Source organism: Podarcis gaigeae (assembly GCF_964106915.1).
Source record: "Podarcis gaigeae genome assembly, chromosome: 7".
NCBI lineage: Eukaryota > Metazoa > Chordata > Lepidosauria > Squamata > Lacertidae > Podarcis > Podarcis gaigeae.
Genome location: NC_139683.1, coordinates 39,711,971 through 39,728,111, shown reverse-complemented (window position 1 = coordinate 39,728,111; position 16,141 = coordinate 39,711,971). Strand labels below are relative to the sequence as shown.

Below are 16,141 nucleotides of genomic sequence, written 5' to 3'. Positions count from 1 at the left end.
AATAAATACTGGTCTTTCTTTCTTTTTGCAGTATATTGCAATGGTTGGATGAAGCGACCTTGGATAAGGGATACTTATAAAGTAGCCCAAAGTTACTGTCCAGTGCTCCATATCCATAGAATTAAAACTTAAACAGTTCTTTAGCAGTTCTATCGCTGTGCAGAGTAGAACCTGTTTGAGAAAGGAAGGGGGCACCAATGAGTCTTTATAGGCAACGACAGCTGCAAAGCAGGGCTTAATAATTTGTGAAATGGCTCAGTGTTAGAGCTTAAACAAGGAGGAAGTGCATGATGTAGGAATAAATAGAAATATCCTGAGCAGGCGCAGAGTGCATTTCCTTCATCACTGAATTAATGACAAGGAGTCTGCACATATCAGAACTAATAGGTAAGAATGTCCAAAGCATAGGTCAATGTAGACTTGAGACCCAACGTGACTTTTTCTAGAAATTAAATGCTCATGCTACAAAGGGCACACTGATATAATGATGATGATTAAATGTACCACCATCAATATATGCAGCATTTTACAGAATAGCAACATGGTGTTAGGCAAACACAAGGAGTTAACAGTCTAAAATTCCACACAAAGTCAGCTATAGAGGAAAGGAAGGAAGATGATGCTTACGCTAAAAAAAAGAGAATAATATGCTGAAGGAGCACATCTAAGGGGCGAAATAAGGATTTCTTGGTTAGAGATCTAGGACCAGCAAGTATGCCTCACCCCAAGGAATGAGGTCAGGTTTTAGTCAAGTTAGCATAAGTCACTATTTATGTCACTACATTTTAAGTTGATTCATGGGATTGTTTTGGTTATCATATTAAATCAATGTCTGGTTTAACTATTTGCAACATTCAGTCCCCCACCTTTTACATAAGTTTTATATAATGATTCATTACTGGAAGACCGCCAGCTAGATGGCTTTAAAAGGGGGTTAGATAAATTAATGGTGGATAAGGTTATCAATGACTATTAGTCATGGTTCTCTCCAGTATCATGGGTAATATGCCTCTGAGTATCAGATGCTGGGATTCACAAGTGCTCTTGTGCTCATGTCCTCCTTGTGGGCTTCCCTTAGGCATCTGGCTGTCCACTGTGAGAACAGAATGCTGGACTGTGTAGATTTTGAGTATGATGCAGCAGGGCTTGTCTTATGTTCTTATCAATGCAGTACAGCAGATAAAGTGAAGCTCACTTGGTACATTAAAGTTGTCATGTAAATTAAAGAAGCCAGAAGTGTTAATGTTAATCCCTCAAGATATACAAGCTACATTAACACTTAACGAATCAAACTGAATAACTTGCATTTGCGTATCTACCTGCAGCACCAATGCTAACCTGAGAGTTTTTGATATTGAATAGTTTGCTTACTGTTCTCTAAATAAGAAGACAGCAGCAGAAGATGAGTGCTCAGATATTACTCTGAATCTAGTTCTTTAAGAAAGTTTACATTAGTGTCAATTTGTTCTTTTAATATTGAAAGCTGAAAAAAATGTTATTTAGTAATGCTAAACTTTGGGTACACTCCCTTGTCCTGGAAATACTACTACTACTATTATTATTAGCTCAACTGGACATGATAGGACCATTTCAACTGTGCAAGAAAAGTTCTTGATGGACTATGACCAATTTGTCTTGTTTTCAGAAATGGAAATGCCTGTGTCCTGGCTGCTTCAGATCAATTCTGCCCTGTCCCCCACAGAATACAATAACACCTCTTTTCAATTTCCTAGATTGAATATAGTCTATTATCTGTCCCTTTGACATGGTAGCTTAGAACATTTTCAGAAGTGTTCTGGAAATAATACTCTAGAACTTAACAATTAGGGTGGTTTCCAACAAATTGTACTCAGTGTACACCTACTGAAATCAGTGGACTTGGGTAAGTCCATTGCAGCCAGTGCAGTTCACAGTAAAGATCTGCACTTTAACATTTATGCACAAATTTATCATGGTATGAGTTTACTTTTTTGTAGTTTGACAAGTTTGATACAATCATATTTATAAATTATATTTCAGCCACTGAAATAAAAAATTCTACTTTTCTGAGTTATTACACATAGACACACACACACACACACACACACACACACACACAAAGACACAATTTTGGCATGGTTCTCACTGCTCCTAGGCTTCTAATTTCTAACATGTCAAACAAAGAAAAGTTTAGCAAGTACACACAGCACTGAGTGAACATTACAGCTAAGAGGAGGGAAATGATCCAACTAACTAAAAGGATGTTAATCTTATAATAGACATGCTACTCAAAAAAATAGGTTGTGTGCCCTGATAAGATTTTAATTTACTAATCTTGTTCTGTACAAGAGCCACTTTGCACCTGCCTCTGTCCTTTTGTTTGCAACACATTATCCTAAAACAAAGGATCCCTGAATGAAGCCCTTTCTATATCTTTAAATTTAGCAGCCTTTTCTCCCTCTCTAATGCTCCATCAGGTTATATATTTATTAGCAATACATTTTCCACTTATTTTCTCAAAGATTGCCAATAAAGCACTAAATCACATAAGGGAGTAGCTGTAAACCCTTGGAGTTCCCCAATGTCAAACTCATTAGCATCCGAATAACCACACAGCAGCACATCATCTGCACAATTGTAAATTTTACTACTTTTAAATAGCATTTCTCAAAAGGCTCATTTTCAACTTTCTTCAGTGGTTGGCTCTCAGGGGGCAAGGCGCTTCCTGACGCTCACAGCTTCAACTCAACAACCGGGCCGTTTACTGTCAGAAGCGTCAGTCCTCTGCCCTAACCCCATCTGCTGTCTCTTGCTTCCTAAGGGACCGAGAGTTAAGACAGCACAGCTGAGATCCACTTAGGAAAGTGCACAGAGGGCAGGGGCGGGTGGAACTTTGCAGACTGACTACAAAGTGCAATAGATTTCTGACTGAGGCAGCGATGCTGCAAAAACGGCTCTGGAAAGTATCACGAAGCTGTAGGGATTTCCTAACCCCTTGACATTAGACAACATGATGAGCTGGGTTTCATCTTGATTGGAGGCCTCAGTCATTTCAAAGAGACTCCAGTATTTTGCTCTTGATGATGGACCAGTGCAGCCCGCAAGTCTTACAGATAAAAGAAAAATCACCTCTTTGATGGAAGATTAGCTTTTGAAATGATATTTGATGCATTTGTTAGCTATTTTCACATCCTTCACATATTTAGACTATGCTTGTGTGAGCCTCAAAAGATGACAATTGTTTTGAAATGTAGGAAGGCATGTTGTACCAAGTCAGATACCTTGTCCACCTTAGTTTAAAATTGTCTGAATAATGTCAAGCAGTGGTTCTCTGGGATCACAGACAGATGTTTTCCCCAGCCCTCCCTGAAGTTCCCAGGCACTAATAGGGTGCTCTGCTATTGCACTGTGGACCTTCCCCCCAAACACATTAAGGCCTTCATACAGCACTGGGCTTTTCTCCATTAACCAATGAGTCAATGTCACAGCACCTTCAATCAGCCTTCAGACAGATTGGCCCTCCACTCTTTTCATCATTAAATAGACCTAGGAAGATTATTGTGAGTTTTATATTCATGGTCACAGAAACAGCAGATGGATACATGCCAGCATTCCTGCTGTTGTGCTTGCACCACATCACCCCTTCCTTCCCAATAGGCAACAGTGACCTGCCTACCAGGAAACTAGCACAGCAGTTCTGTCCCACCCATCTTGCAGCTTATGCATGGTCATGCTTATGGTACAGTGAAACGAGCAAACTGGCCAGTCTCTTATTGAGCATGTGAAGATCTGAGCTGGAATAAATGAATATGTTTTTGGATGCTCCCTTGCCATATTTCATGATTGTGAAGATTATTTTACAAATATTGCTGTACTGTTTGATACAGTTGCACACTTGAAGCTCTCACCAGGACATGTTCTAATGAACATATGCAGTGCTTTTTTCTGGGGTAAAGTGTGACACTTACTGTAACAATTTTGTGGTGACCACTGGCACCTTTTTTTAAAAAAGGGAGGGGAGCACTGGTGGCAGCAGGAGTGCCACAGCAAAATAGTCTCTTGCAAGTAGAACAATGTTTCTTCCCCATCCACTTTCATCCCCATCCACTTTCATCCATAGGGGATTAGGCCTATGGACCTGTTAGGCCTGAGAATATAGGTTCATGGCAACCCATGAACATTGGCCCAATTTCAAAAGCTCTCTGCAAGCTATTACTTTAAACCTGGGGGGGATATACATCTGTCCCACCTCCTGCTGCCTACTGTGTGTAAAGGAAGGTGTGGAGAGACAAAAGAGGTTCACAAAAAAGAGAGAAAAGTGGGTAACCCCCACACTTTTATCCTCTACTGGCTTCAACTGTACCCACAGCCAGGGTGCATTATCCTGGAGGGAAGGTGGTCCTCAAAAGACAAAAGGCTCTTCACACCTAGTATAGGCCTCAGAGTCCAAAGTTTCTATGAGACAAATGCCTGTGGCAGTTAGATTGTTTGGCATGCTGAGAGGGCTCACTCCTTTAACTGCTCTGAAATCAGGTACCTACTCCCAAACCAACCAGCTTAAATTTGCCTTATCGCAAGTGAATAGATATGGGAGAGGTATGCCAAGCCAAACTCTTTTTCAGCGACCACAGCTTCCCATTTGGATAATATATTCCAGAGAGCTGTGGCAACTGACTACACTTTTGCATTATATTTTTCTCTGTCCTGCTACCTTGTTGCAAGTCTCTACTTTAAGCTGCTCAAACCCACCAGGCTTTGCACCCTCCTCAAGTGTATTTGCCAGGTTAAAATGTGTCTGATCATTCTTGCTTGCCTTAATACACAGGATATTTGATGATGTCCACAATCAAGCCTGTTGTGCGAAGGTAGCACTAACATTTGTTTCTCTGTCTACTTTTGCTTCTGGACCATTGTAGGAGGTTGTGCGGAAGGAAGGGAATTCATCCTTCATCCTTACACCCTTATGTAAAGCCAGGATTGCAGTGAACACATCTATCTTAAGGGCGGGGGGGGAGGTGTGATACTTGAGAAGCTGGCCCTATGCACATCACCTCCCCAAAAGTTTTGTGTCTATCATAAATTCAGCTTTCAGTTTGGGAATGTGAACAAGTGCCATGAGTGTGCTGATTGCTTTCAAACATAGCAAGGGAAGGGTCCCTGTCTGAAATAATACCTTCACAATTCAATCCTTTCCCTATCTTCAACACCATCAGAAGACACATCATTATTATTTATTTTATTTATATACTGCCCTATACCCAGAGGTCTCAGGGTGGTTCACAGAATAGGGCCAATTCACATGATCCCCCCATATGAGTTGATGATGTAAACTAGCAGAATCCAGAACTGGGCTCTGCTAGTGTGTACTGCATTTTTTTTCTTTTAAAATAACACTTTATTGATTTTTCCAAAAATAAAAAACAACAATGCAAAAAAACAACAATATAATTTGACTTCCTTCTAATCCCTTCATTGGTTCTTTATCAAGATACTGCATGTATTTAAATCACCTATTCCATTCATAATAAAATTACAAGTAATCTTAAAACCCTGCTAAAGTATTAACCTGTGCACATTGCTTTTGTATATATGCAATAAACATCTTCCATTCTTCCTTAAATCCATTGTCATCTCTTCCTCTTAATTTCACCATCAATTTTGCCATTTCAGCGTATTCCATTAGTTTAACTTGCCAATCTTTAGACGGGACACCTTCTTCTTTCCAATATTGTGCTAATAAAGTCCATGCGGCCAATGTGTACTGCAAATTTTCAGTGTGTGTCAACATAGCTGCCAGCATGATTTGCCCTATGACTACATGTTAACCAAATGCACAGAAAGTTGCATTCAAAAAGTCCACACATTCAGGTGTTTAGATGGCAATACTGTTGAGGGAAGTTGAAAGATGTTAATATTAGTTAACCTTTACCACTTACATGTTTTGGGGTGGGGCATGGCATATGGCATGTATGCCTTAAATTCTGCATTTTGTTGGGGTTTTTTGGGGGAGGGGTTGCGTACATATCTATAAAAATCCTTAAAAGAAAATAAAAAGCGGCACATTTCATTATGGGTTCAGCAATGATCTAAATAAAGGTGTGAGATAGGGGAGCAGTGCAACTCTGAAAGTTCTCTATGCGCCCATCAAAGAAGCCATTCATTAGGAGGGTGTTGTGGATCTTGGCAATGCAAAAAATTAATACACTTTAATATTGTAACCTGCCCTGCGGCCTTAGGATGAAGAGCAAATAAAGGAATAATTCTGTTTGGGGAAAATAAAACCATTTTATATGTGGTCTTTCTCTTCCGCTTTCTGGAACACCCGTGTATAATGTGAAACCATTAACCAACACTGAACCATTTTTTGAGTTATATGAGCTTATTCCCACAATGCATGTTCCTTCCTATATGTGACAGTTCCTTCCATGCTATCTCAAAAACTGAGTTTGTGCCCCATAGGCTGCTGTTGTGAATGGTTCCAATCAGACACTGGTTCAGAAATCCGAACCATTATTTGTGCTAACTTTACATTTTATTCCAACTTTATGACTTTGCATAAGATAAAATGTAAAAAAACTACAAAAGTGTAAATACTCAGAAAAATGTAGCTTAACTAAAAATGTGTATATGGTAAGAAAGACACAACGGACATATTATACTTATTCTCCTGAATCTGTTAGTAGTACAGTGAATCCCCTGGATATAGATAGATGATAGATAGATAGATGATAGATAGATAGATAGATAGATAGATAGATAGATAGATAGATAGATAGATAGATATAATAAGCATATGATTTCACTTTCTATGGGCAAGCATTTTAAAGTCCCAAATCTAACATACAAATATTTATGAACTTCCAAAAAGTTTCAGTGGTGCATAGAATCAACTGAATCCATTCCATCTTGCCCAACATTTTGGAGTGGATTTTGCAGCATTTGAGTTGGATTCTACAACCCATTTCTCCCATGTGCAGAGGTCTTAGAAAGGTGGAAGGATGCCTGGTGTGGCTTGGAGAGGTCACTTACCACACTAGGCTTCCTTGCATCTTACTAAAGCCTACGTCAAGTGGGCGGTAGCCTATCATTGTTATGTAGGGGCCCTCATAAAATAGGAGATTTAGGTCTAGCACAAACCATGGGAGACCTTGTGTGCCAGGCCAGCCATCAGAGGGAGGCAATAACGCCAGGCACATATTGAAGGGACAACAGTGGCAGCTTCCCATGACCACTCCCCTCTGTTTCAGGATCAGACCTATGAATACCATGCCACCCTTTCTCCATCACCCTAAAACTAGCCAGTTGGCCTCAGATGCTGTGGAGGATGCCAGCCTTTTGCTAGTCTCAAAGTAAACTTCACATGTAGAGTCAGTTTCCTGTACGTGAAATAGGAGGAGGGGCAGTACTATCTTCTTCTTTCATCATCTAGTGCAGGAGTCAGCAAACTTTTTCAGCAGGGGGCCGGTCCACGGTCTCTCAGACCTTGTGGGGGGGGGGCGGGGCGGACTATATTTTGAAGAAATAATAATGAAATAATTCCTATGCCCAACAAATAACCCAGAGATGCATTTTAAATAAAAGGACACATTCTACTCATGTAAAAACACACTGATTCCTGGACAGTCTGCGGGCCAGATTTAGAAGGCGATTGGGCCAGATCCGGCCCCTGGGCCTTAGTTTGCCTACCCATGATCTAGTGTAATGTCTTGAGTCAGCCCTGGTTCCCATCATGATCTGGGGCCAACTGCCAAGATTTCTGCCTGTGGATCCCAAAGGCAGTGAAGTCTTTAACTTTTAAATGGTGGCTTTCACACTGAATACAGAGTACAATTGCTCCCTGTGTTTCATGACACCTGGCTTAACTTTGTTTTAGTTTCTGCTGCGACACAATGAGAACAGATTCCCTTTGCCTCAATGAGAAAACCTTTTCACCTCTGTGCTTGTCCTCACAACACCTGTAAAAAGCAACCTCCTTTGCGTTCTTTTTATTTTATTTTAAATACACTGCAGCAGTTTCTACTGCCTTGTGCAAGATCATATTTTGCCTTGCAGAAAGGTTTAACGTTCACCTGATTCAAGCAACAAAGTATCTCACAAAGATGCCTGAGGCCTCACATTAATTAACATAACTGCATTTAGATGCTATTCATGGCTGATAGTTCCAACACCTTGTGTCAAAAAAAGAAAAAAGGGAAAAAAGGAGGGGGTGCCTGCTGTAAACATTATAAACATATTCAAATAAGCTTAACACAATCTGCCATGCTTATTTCTGCCTAGATCATGGACCAGCGAAATGGTTAATGCAAATGGATTTATAATTTGCTTTGGGGGGCCAGTTTCTTCTCCTTATTTATTAGCCCAGCTGATGGGGCAGATTTGATGAGGCACTTCTGGAATAATTGAGTCATCACACAAAGAAGGCTGCTAGCATTCAGAGTGGTTTTATCAGCAGCAAGCAGGCCTGATTACTGACAATTACACTCTGATCCGGTGATGGAGGAGAAAGAGCCAACGAGTGGGAAATGTCCGTGTTTCTATCCAGGAATAATTTCTACATTCATTTTACATGCTAAGTGTTTCCTATCTCTGCATAATAAACTGTAAACAGGAATAGATGGCACAATGTCCCTTAATATTTCCTGGTAATGAAGACACAAATGTACAGTGAGTGCTGATAAATATAGATGAAACATAAGCTCTTCTCCGAGTCTGTATTGTTACCTTTAAAATAAATGCATTTTGGTGGTAAAAGCATAATCATAGGTAATGCAAAAAAATGACAGAAGATTGAAGCTGTCCTTGTAACTACACAGAAACTTTATAAAAGTCCTGTTAATCACTGCAGCTTTCAAGCTGAAGGTGAAATACACGGAAGTACATCATTTTGGTCCTCGGCAGTCAACTATGCAAAAACTCTTTTGGTTATAAACAGTAAAAGGAAGCTACATTGACCTCCATTAGCACTTTGTGGAGAGCGTAACTCAGTGCTAAACCACACACGCAGATTATCCTGAAGCTGGAATACATCTTCACTAAAATAAATTCCATTTCCCTCCTATGGGCCTTTAAAGAGATAGTATACATTAATGAACAATAAAGGTGGACCTTGGAGAGCTTTAGTTCAGTGTAGGTTGGTCCATTAGGACAAATGGGGCACTGCCCCACTTTGCTCAGTCTGCCCTTGGGCAGCCAGTGTTTGCCTACCGCCTTACTTATAACCAATCAAAGGGATGGCATTGATTGTCAGCTTCCTCCTCCTTTCCTTGGTGTCCATGTTGCCCTTGTTGAACTCATCAGGGAGGAGGATGGAGTCAAAACTAGGATTAACTGGCTCCACCTCTCATTGACTCTGGCTCCACCTACCTTCAGTCTCTCTGCTTTATGCCCTACCAGTTCCAATGGGCACCAGCCACCACTGGTTTGGGGTATCAATACTTCTGTTTTCATTCCAGAGTCTATTAGTATGAAAACCCAAATAATAGCCTTCTGATGCTTGTTTGCCTCTTTTCCTAAATTCAAGCTGCGTTGTCAAAGAAAGAAACGTTAGGTGGAATCTGCACACATATTAAAAACACTGTGAAAATGTTTTTTTAAAAAAATGTTTTGGAAAATACATTGAATTTTACATAGCTCACTGTCATCATCTAGTGTCACATTTGTATACTGCACTTTACAACACATTTAAAATGTTTTATTTGCAGCTGTATAGCCGAGTCCTTATTCTCTGTTCTCCTAGGGTAACTATGGCAACTGTGTGTTGCTGAAGTAATCGCTTAACTTCAAGACCTGGGTTAGAATAATATGCAATATTTTGAATACAAATGTACGCAAACAGCCCTGTGATTTCAGAACAATTTCTTTCATAACCACACATTTTTTTATCCAAGTGTTCTTCAGAGTAAAAATGTGCTAACACTTACCAAATAGTTTTGTCAAAATTAAAACCCCAAATTTGCAAAGAAGAGAAAAATGCATAATTATTTCAAAAAGCTACTGAGCTTAGATTGCAATCCAAGAGCAAGGCCCATTGAACGCAGTTACTTCTGAGTAGACATAGTGAGGGTTACAACATTAGGCTACATTCACACCATACTTTTAAAGCACTAAGATACCACTCTAAAAAGTCATAGAATTGTAGAGTTGGAAGGGACCGTAAGGGTCATGGCTTCCCCAAAGAATTCTGGGAGCTGACAGTCGGTAGGAGATCACCAACCCCGAGCTACAATTTCTAGCGAAGTTTAACCAGTCAATCCTTTTTCACAGGGAACTCTGGCAATTATAGTTCTGTGAGGGGAATAGGGACCTTCTAACAATCATCATCAGCCATAGCAAACTACAACTACCCAGAATGCTTTGTGGTATCATGGCACTTTAATTGTATGGTGTTAATGTGACCAGTATCATGAAATAACACTGAGGCTTTAGAAGATGCTTGGGAATGACCAGTATGATAGCTATGTGGCACAACCCACCAAGTTTTCCTGGGGCAAGCATTATTTAAATGAAGAAAAGCTGTGGATATCTATGCTTGGTGAGCTGCAATAATAAACAGTGATGAAGTAGCACTCAAAAAACAGAATGAGGAAGTGGAATCAACAGAAACACTCCAGAGTCAATGTCATGCTCACCATTCCCCACCAGGAACTAATTGGCCTGAAAGGAATTCTACGTTTACTATATCTACAAAAGTATGCCTTTATATACTTTTGTCATCCAAGCACCCATCACTTTGATGGCCTGTGTCAGGGCAAGTGAAATGAGAAGGCCCTTGTCATATCCAGCTACAATGAACTGAGTGTGTGAGGAATCGTGCAGATCAGCCTTGGCTTTCTGCACTGTAGGAAGAAGATGATGTGAAGGAAGCCCTTGCACAGCAGTTCATTACCACAGAGTGAAAAGGGCAACCAACCAGGCTCTACTTCTAACTTATTCAATAGTGGCAATACTGCAGCAGAAACCCTAAATAAGGATGGGAGGAAGATTTAATACAGGAACCTGCTCAGCTACAGCCACTAGACCTGCTCTACCACAGGCTTACTCATAGCAGTAACTAGGGTGGAATCTACACACATATAAAAAATGCTGGGGAAATGCTTTTTTAAAAAAAGTTTTGAAAAATATGTTGAACTTTGCATAGCTCACTGTCACCACCTAGTGTCACATTTTATATTGCACTTTACAACACATTTAAAATGGTTTATTTGCAGCTGTGTTGATGAGCCCTAGGACTCTGCTGCAATGCCCCTATGAGCTGTAACACTTCCACCACAAAGGGAGGGGATATCTCTGGGAACTTTATTTGTAGGAATATACCATTTCCCTCTCCTGTGATCATGCTTGTGCATATGGTGTGTATGTTCCTGCTCTTTAGGATGGAAGAGAACACTGCTTTGGAAGCAAAGCGTGTGCTATTTTATAGAAATCCCAAGATATTGTGGTTCTATATCACTTATCAGTGTGCAAAAGTTTTAAAGACATTTTCTAATGGATTAAGAAACATCTGAGGTAGGCCAGGATAAGAATATTGAAATGCCTGAGGTTATTGAACTGCATGTACATGAAGGGATTTGAAGCTTGGTTTATCAGTGTAAGAAATAATGGAAAGGGAGGGGGGAAACCCCTTTTCTACCCATTGCATCACTGGGATACTTAGAAATTCTTAGCCTTTTGTCTTCTAATTATTTCAGTTATTTTACTGCTGTCTCCTAACTTTTGATCTTACAAGACAAATGTTTCAAAATGATAATAGTAAATTAATTGTAAAGCACCTTGTGCACTGCAAATACTTTAAAATCACCCTCATCTTCAGCATCAACAACAAGAAAAAAGCTATTCCTTTCAGGCTTCAGCCACAGTCCCGTTCTTCTTTGTGAACAAAGGTTTCTTACTTCAATAGACATGACAGACATACCCCAAAGGAGTGGGGTGGGGAGGGGATTGAGTCACACAAAAGAAAGGAGTGTGCCATCTTTGAGCATGCAAATCACATATGTTCATTAAATTCAACAGTGCCATGTGAAATGCAGTCTGCCACCTCTAAAAGATTTGTAACTGCCCTAACAGTTAGAGGCAGGCCTTCCCAGCATTTAGTGCATTGTGCTTATGGACAATCTTTGATGACCATGCATAAGCTATGCATGTGTTTGACATTATAATTGGAAGATATAAGACACTTAGTCTAGGAGAGTTTCCTCAGGCTCTGAGGGCCCAGTTCAAGCAACATGACTGGGCTCCTGAATAATCTGACATGTCACAGGTTCACGGTGAGAGTACAGCCTTGCACAATCAGACTTAACTCTGATTTTATATGTTTTCTGGGAAGATATGAATCCTGTTCTCACTACTTGCCCAAGACCTGCCATTCAAGGCATTAAAAACAACAAAACAAAACAAAGAGTAACCAACATATACAACTTGTCACTATACCAGTTACCATGTTAAACTGGTTAAATTGTGTTGATTCCATCTTGCATCTCAGGCCCCATAATGGTGTTCAAAAATGTGTTTTGAAAACTGCATCTTTCTTATTGACCCAAAAACCCTGCTGCCAAGAATTTCTAAAGCTGCACCATTGACTGTAGAGTGAGGGTTACAGATTATGTATCTTCAAATATCACTGGCTAGAAACACAGTTACATAGTTGAAAACAATCAACTCCCCCCCCCCCCAATTAACACACACAAGAAAACAGGTACTAGTTATCCCAAATACTGTTAAAGCCTGTTTTGAAGTAAGAATAAGGCAAATAAGGTTTTATATATACTATGTCAAATTTAGTTCCGCTGCAACCTGTTTTCGCTGACTCTTCTTTTAACGATGCAACATCTGTATAAACAGTCCCCAATATTGGGCTGTTTATAAAGATAATATGCTGACAAGTAAAAAAAAATGATTTTCAGCAGATGCTAAAAACAATCTACACGATCAACGTAAAAGTACACCAATTCCTTCCTTTGAAAGAACAATTCCCTGACTTAATATGTATTTGTCTATCTATCGTTTCAAGCGTTCTTCACATTGTCCACAGATTTTAAGTGTGTCCTCAAAACATTCAGTGATCATAATTAGAAAACTCCGCTGGGAGCCAAACAGGTGTGTGGTGTTTTCTCAAACAGCCTTTTTTTATATAGATAGATTAATGACCTTTTTAAAAACAGCAGCCTGACGACACCGCAAGTACCATTCCAGGCCCTTTTTCGGGGGGCCACACCTGAAAGTGAAAGTGAATTATCAATGACATTTTTTAAAAGAATCAGTGGTTTAACACTAATTTCTAATCAGATCCTACAGAAAGGAACAGCTCGCATGGCAGCTGTACTTTTCCCAGGGTTAATTACCTTTCACTGCTCTCTACTAATGAGTCAGCTGTTCCTGTCATCACACAACTACACTGTGTTCATCTGTAGCTCTAGCTGTGGACAAACACAGGAGCTCAAGCCTTGTTTGTATATTGGGGATGTTTGTTGTGCAATGATTTTACAAAGGAAAAAGTACCACAACCTTTTTTTATTTTTTATAGAGAACCCATACAATGTGCATGCGCAGTGACAAAGGAGTGGGGCAAAAAAAAAAAAAAACAGTCAAATGACTCTGCCCCTGCATTTTTATTTTTTACTTTTACTACTGCCTTAGATGTTGCAAAAATCCAATACCTTTACAGCTTTTGAGAATCTCCTGCCTGTATATAAGTACTGCAGCATCCACTGGCACATGAAGAGGTGATTATATCTGCATGGTAGAAGGTAATGTAAAATGCCATGAAAAAAATAGTTTGAAAAGGCTTTATGGCAGACGTGTCTTTATGCGGGCATCAGGAGTCTGGGGTTACTGAATGCACGAGGCAGCCTTTGCCAACCTGCTGTCTGGGGCTGATGGGAGCTGCAGTCCAAAATATCTGGAGGGTTCCAGGTTGGCAAATGTTGGCATGGAAAGCTTAGCACTATTGGGGTAGGTCCTACCTCTGCCACCCAGGCCTTCACTGGCCCTTCTGTACAAAGAAAGAACTTGGGTATGTTTGTTGACAAGAGTTGATGGGTTTATGGAGGTCAAGGGTGGGGTCTGTTGCTACATCCTGTGCCCCTCTTCACATGCTCAGTGACCCCTGGTGGCCCTCATATGTAGGATGGACACAGTGGCGTAGCATAGGTTGTCAGCACCTGGGGCAAGGCAAGTAATTTGCGCCCCCTAACCCGTGGATTTGCGCCCCCTAACCCTAACCCCCAGATGTTGTGCCCGGTGCGGCCGCCCCCCCCTGCACCCCCCACGCTACGCCACTGGATGGACATATCCCAGTTCGCCAAATCCAGGTAGCTTAATCTTTGTGTTATGCAAAATGTTTGCTAATTATGCAAATTTTTAAAAAGACAACTCGTCTGCACATGTCTCACAATAGTAGAAGGCATCTGCATGTAACTGTGCTTGATTTGTGCTTGAAAATGGACGAAGGGGGCATATAGAACTGGGTGACCTAAGATGCAATAAGCAAAGCAGCTGGTCCATATGGGGAATTTTAGGCCCACCTCTAACCTCCTACATTAACAGTAATCTGTATTACACTGTTGTTGTATGTCTCTCTCTTGCACAAAGACACACGCATCCACCCCTCCACCCAATACACAACAATACAATAAGGGGATAATTGACTATGTTGTCATCAGCACTATTAAAAAGTTTTAAATACTAAAAAAGAGAAAACATTTATTTTCCACAAAAATAACACCTGACTTAGAAAGAGCACAAAGGCGGAGGAGGCAATCTGTCCCCTTATCCCAGGTACATGAAATCCTTGATTTCTCCATAGTTTTCTCTGGGCATCTATCACTTTGGCCCAGAGAAAATAAACAGCTTCAAAAGGAATCAGGAAATTCCATCTCTGAACAATGTTTTGTTTTTTGCTACTATCATTGCTTCTCTTACATACTAAACCTGTCTGTGGTTTTGTTTGTTTGTTTGTTTGTTTGTTTGTTTGTTTGCTTGCTTGCTTGCTTGCTTGTTTTATTAAATTTTTATACTGCTCTTCATCCAAGGATCACAGTGTGGTTTACAGTATAAAACCACAACATTCATAACACCGTAACAAACAAATATCTTAGTTCCATAAGGGCTAGACTTTCTTTTAAAAAACTGTTCCTAATTAGACAAATGGTTTGGTTGGATGGTGTCAGGATTAAGACTTGTGCTACTCTTTAATCTAGGATGCTTTCAGAGGATGTGGCCCTGGCAGATCCCTGCACTACCATCAACTCCCCGGCATTAACTGCCCATCCATTGCTAACAGCCATCCCCCTTCAGTCCACTTCCTCTAAAGGGAAGGGTTTGGAGAATCTGGTTGATGACATCAGTGGCTGCACACCCGCCAAATATATATTATACTTTTATGTGCAATTTCAATTATAAGAAACTTTGTGGGGGGGGGGATCATGCCTGAAAAGCAGAATATTAATAGCATAACATATAGATAACATAGACCATTGGCAGCTTTCAATTCCACCCCCATCATGAACCAGCTTGAATGTATAGACCATCTTCAAGGACAGCCCTACATGTATTACTCTACAGTAGCCAAATCTGGATGCAGTATGAGTGCCAGTAGCATGGTCTTTGTGTTGTAGCTGTGGGTGCAGTTGGTGAATGAGATAAAGCCTATAAAAAGCACTTCAGGCAACAAGCACTACCTAGTTCCAGAGGGGCAGCCAGTTTATTCCATTTCAGAAAACTCAGCAAAAAGACTTGTGACATTTTAATAACAAATTTGTTTCGAGATAAACTTTTGTACATCTGATAAAGTAGACTCTGGTCCATTAAATCTTATGCTGCAGCACATTTGTTAGTCTTTAAGATGCCACAATATTTCCTGTTGTAAAAGTACTCCCTGGGCATCCTGGAGCAGAGCTGGATCCAAAAGTACTCAAAAACTGTTCACCTATCCTGACACCTAAAAGTGAGTGTGACCCCACTCAGAATAAGCAATTCCCCCGAAAGGAATATGGTTTATTCTTCCTCTCATAATCCCTCTTTTGTTTAGTTACAGGATCACTTTGTTCACCTTTATCCAATACATCACCATTTGCAGACATTCATTCAGGGGACCTACTGCCACACCTGGTTCAGATGAAAAGAAGAAATGGAGCTGGGTGTCAGACGTGTTCTAATGACACTGCTT

General features: G+C 40.4%; 1 protein-coding gene across 12 annotated transcripts in view; it reads right to left on the bottom strand.

Moving 5' to 3' along the window:
• The window catches only part of ST18 (ST18 C2H2C-type zinc finger transcription factor), a 185,263-nt gene that overhangs the window by 84,941 nt on the left and 84,181 nt on the right, over positions 1-16,141 (bottom strand). The gene's annotated exons all lie outside the window — the stretch shown is intronic.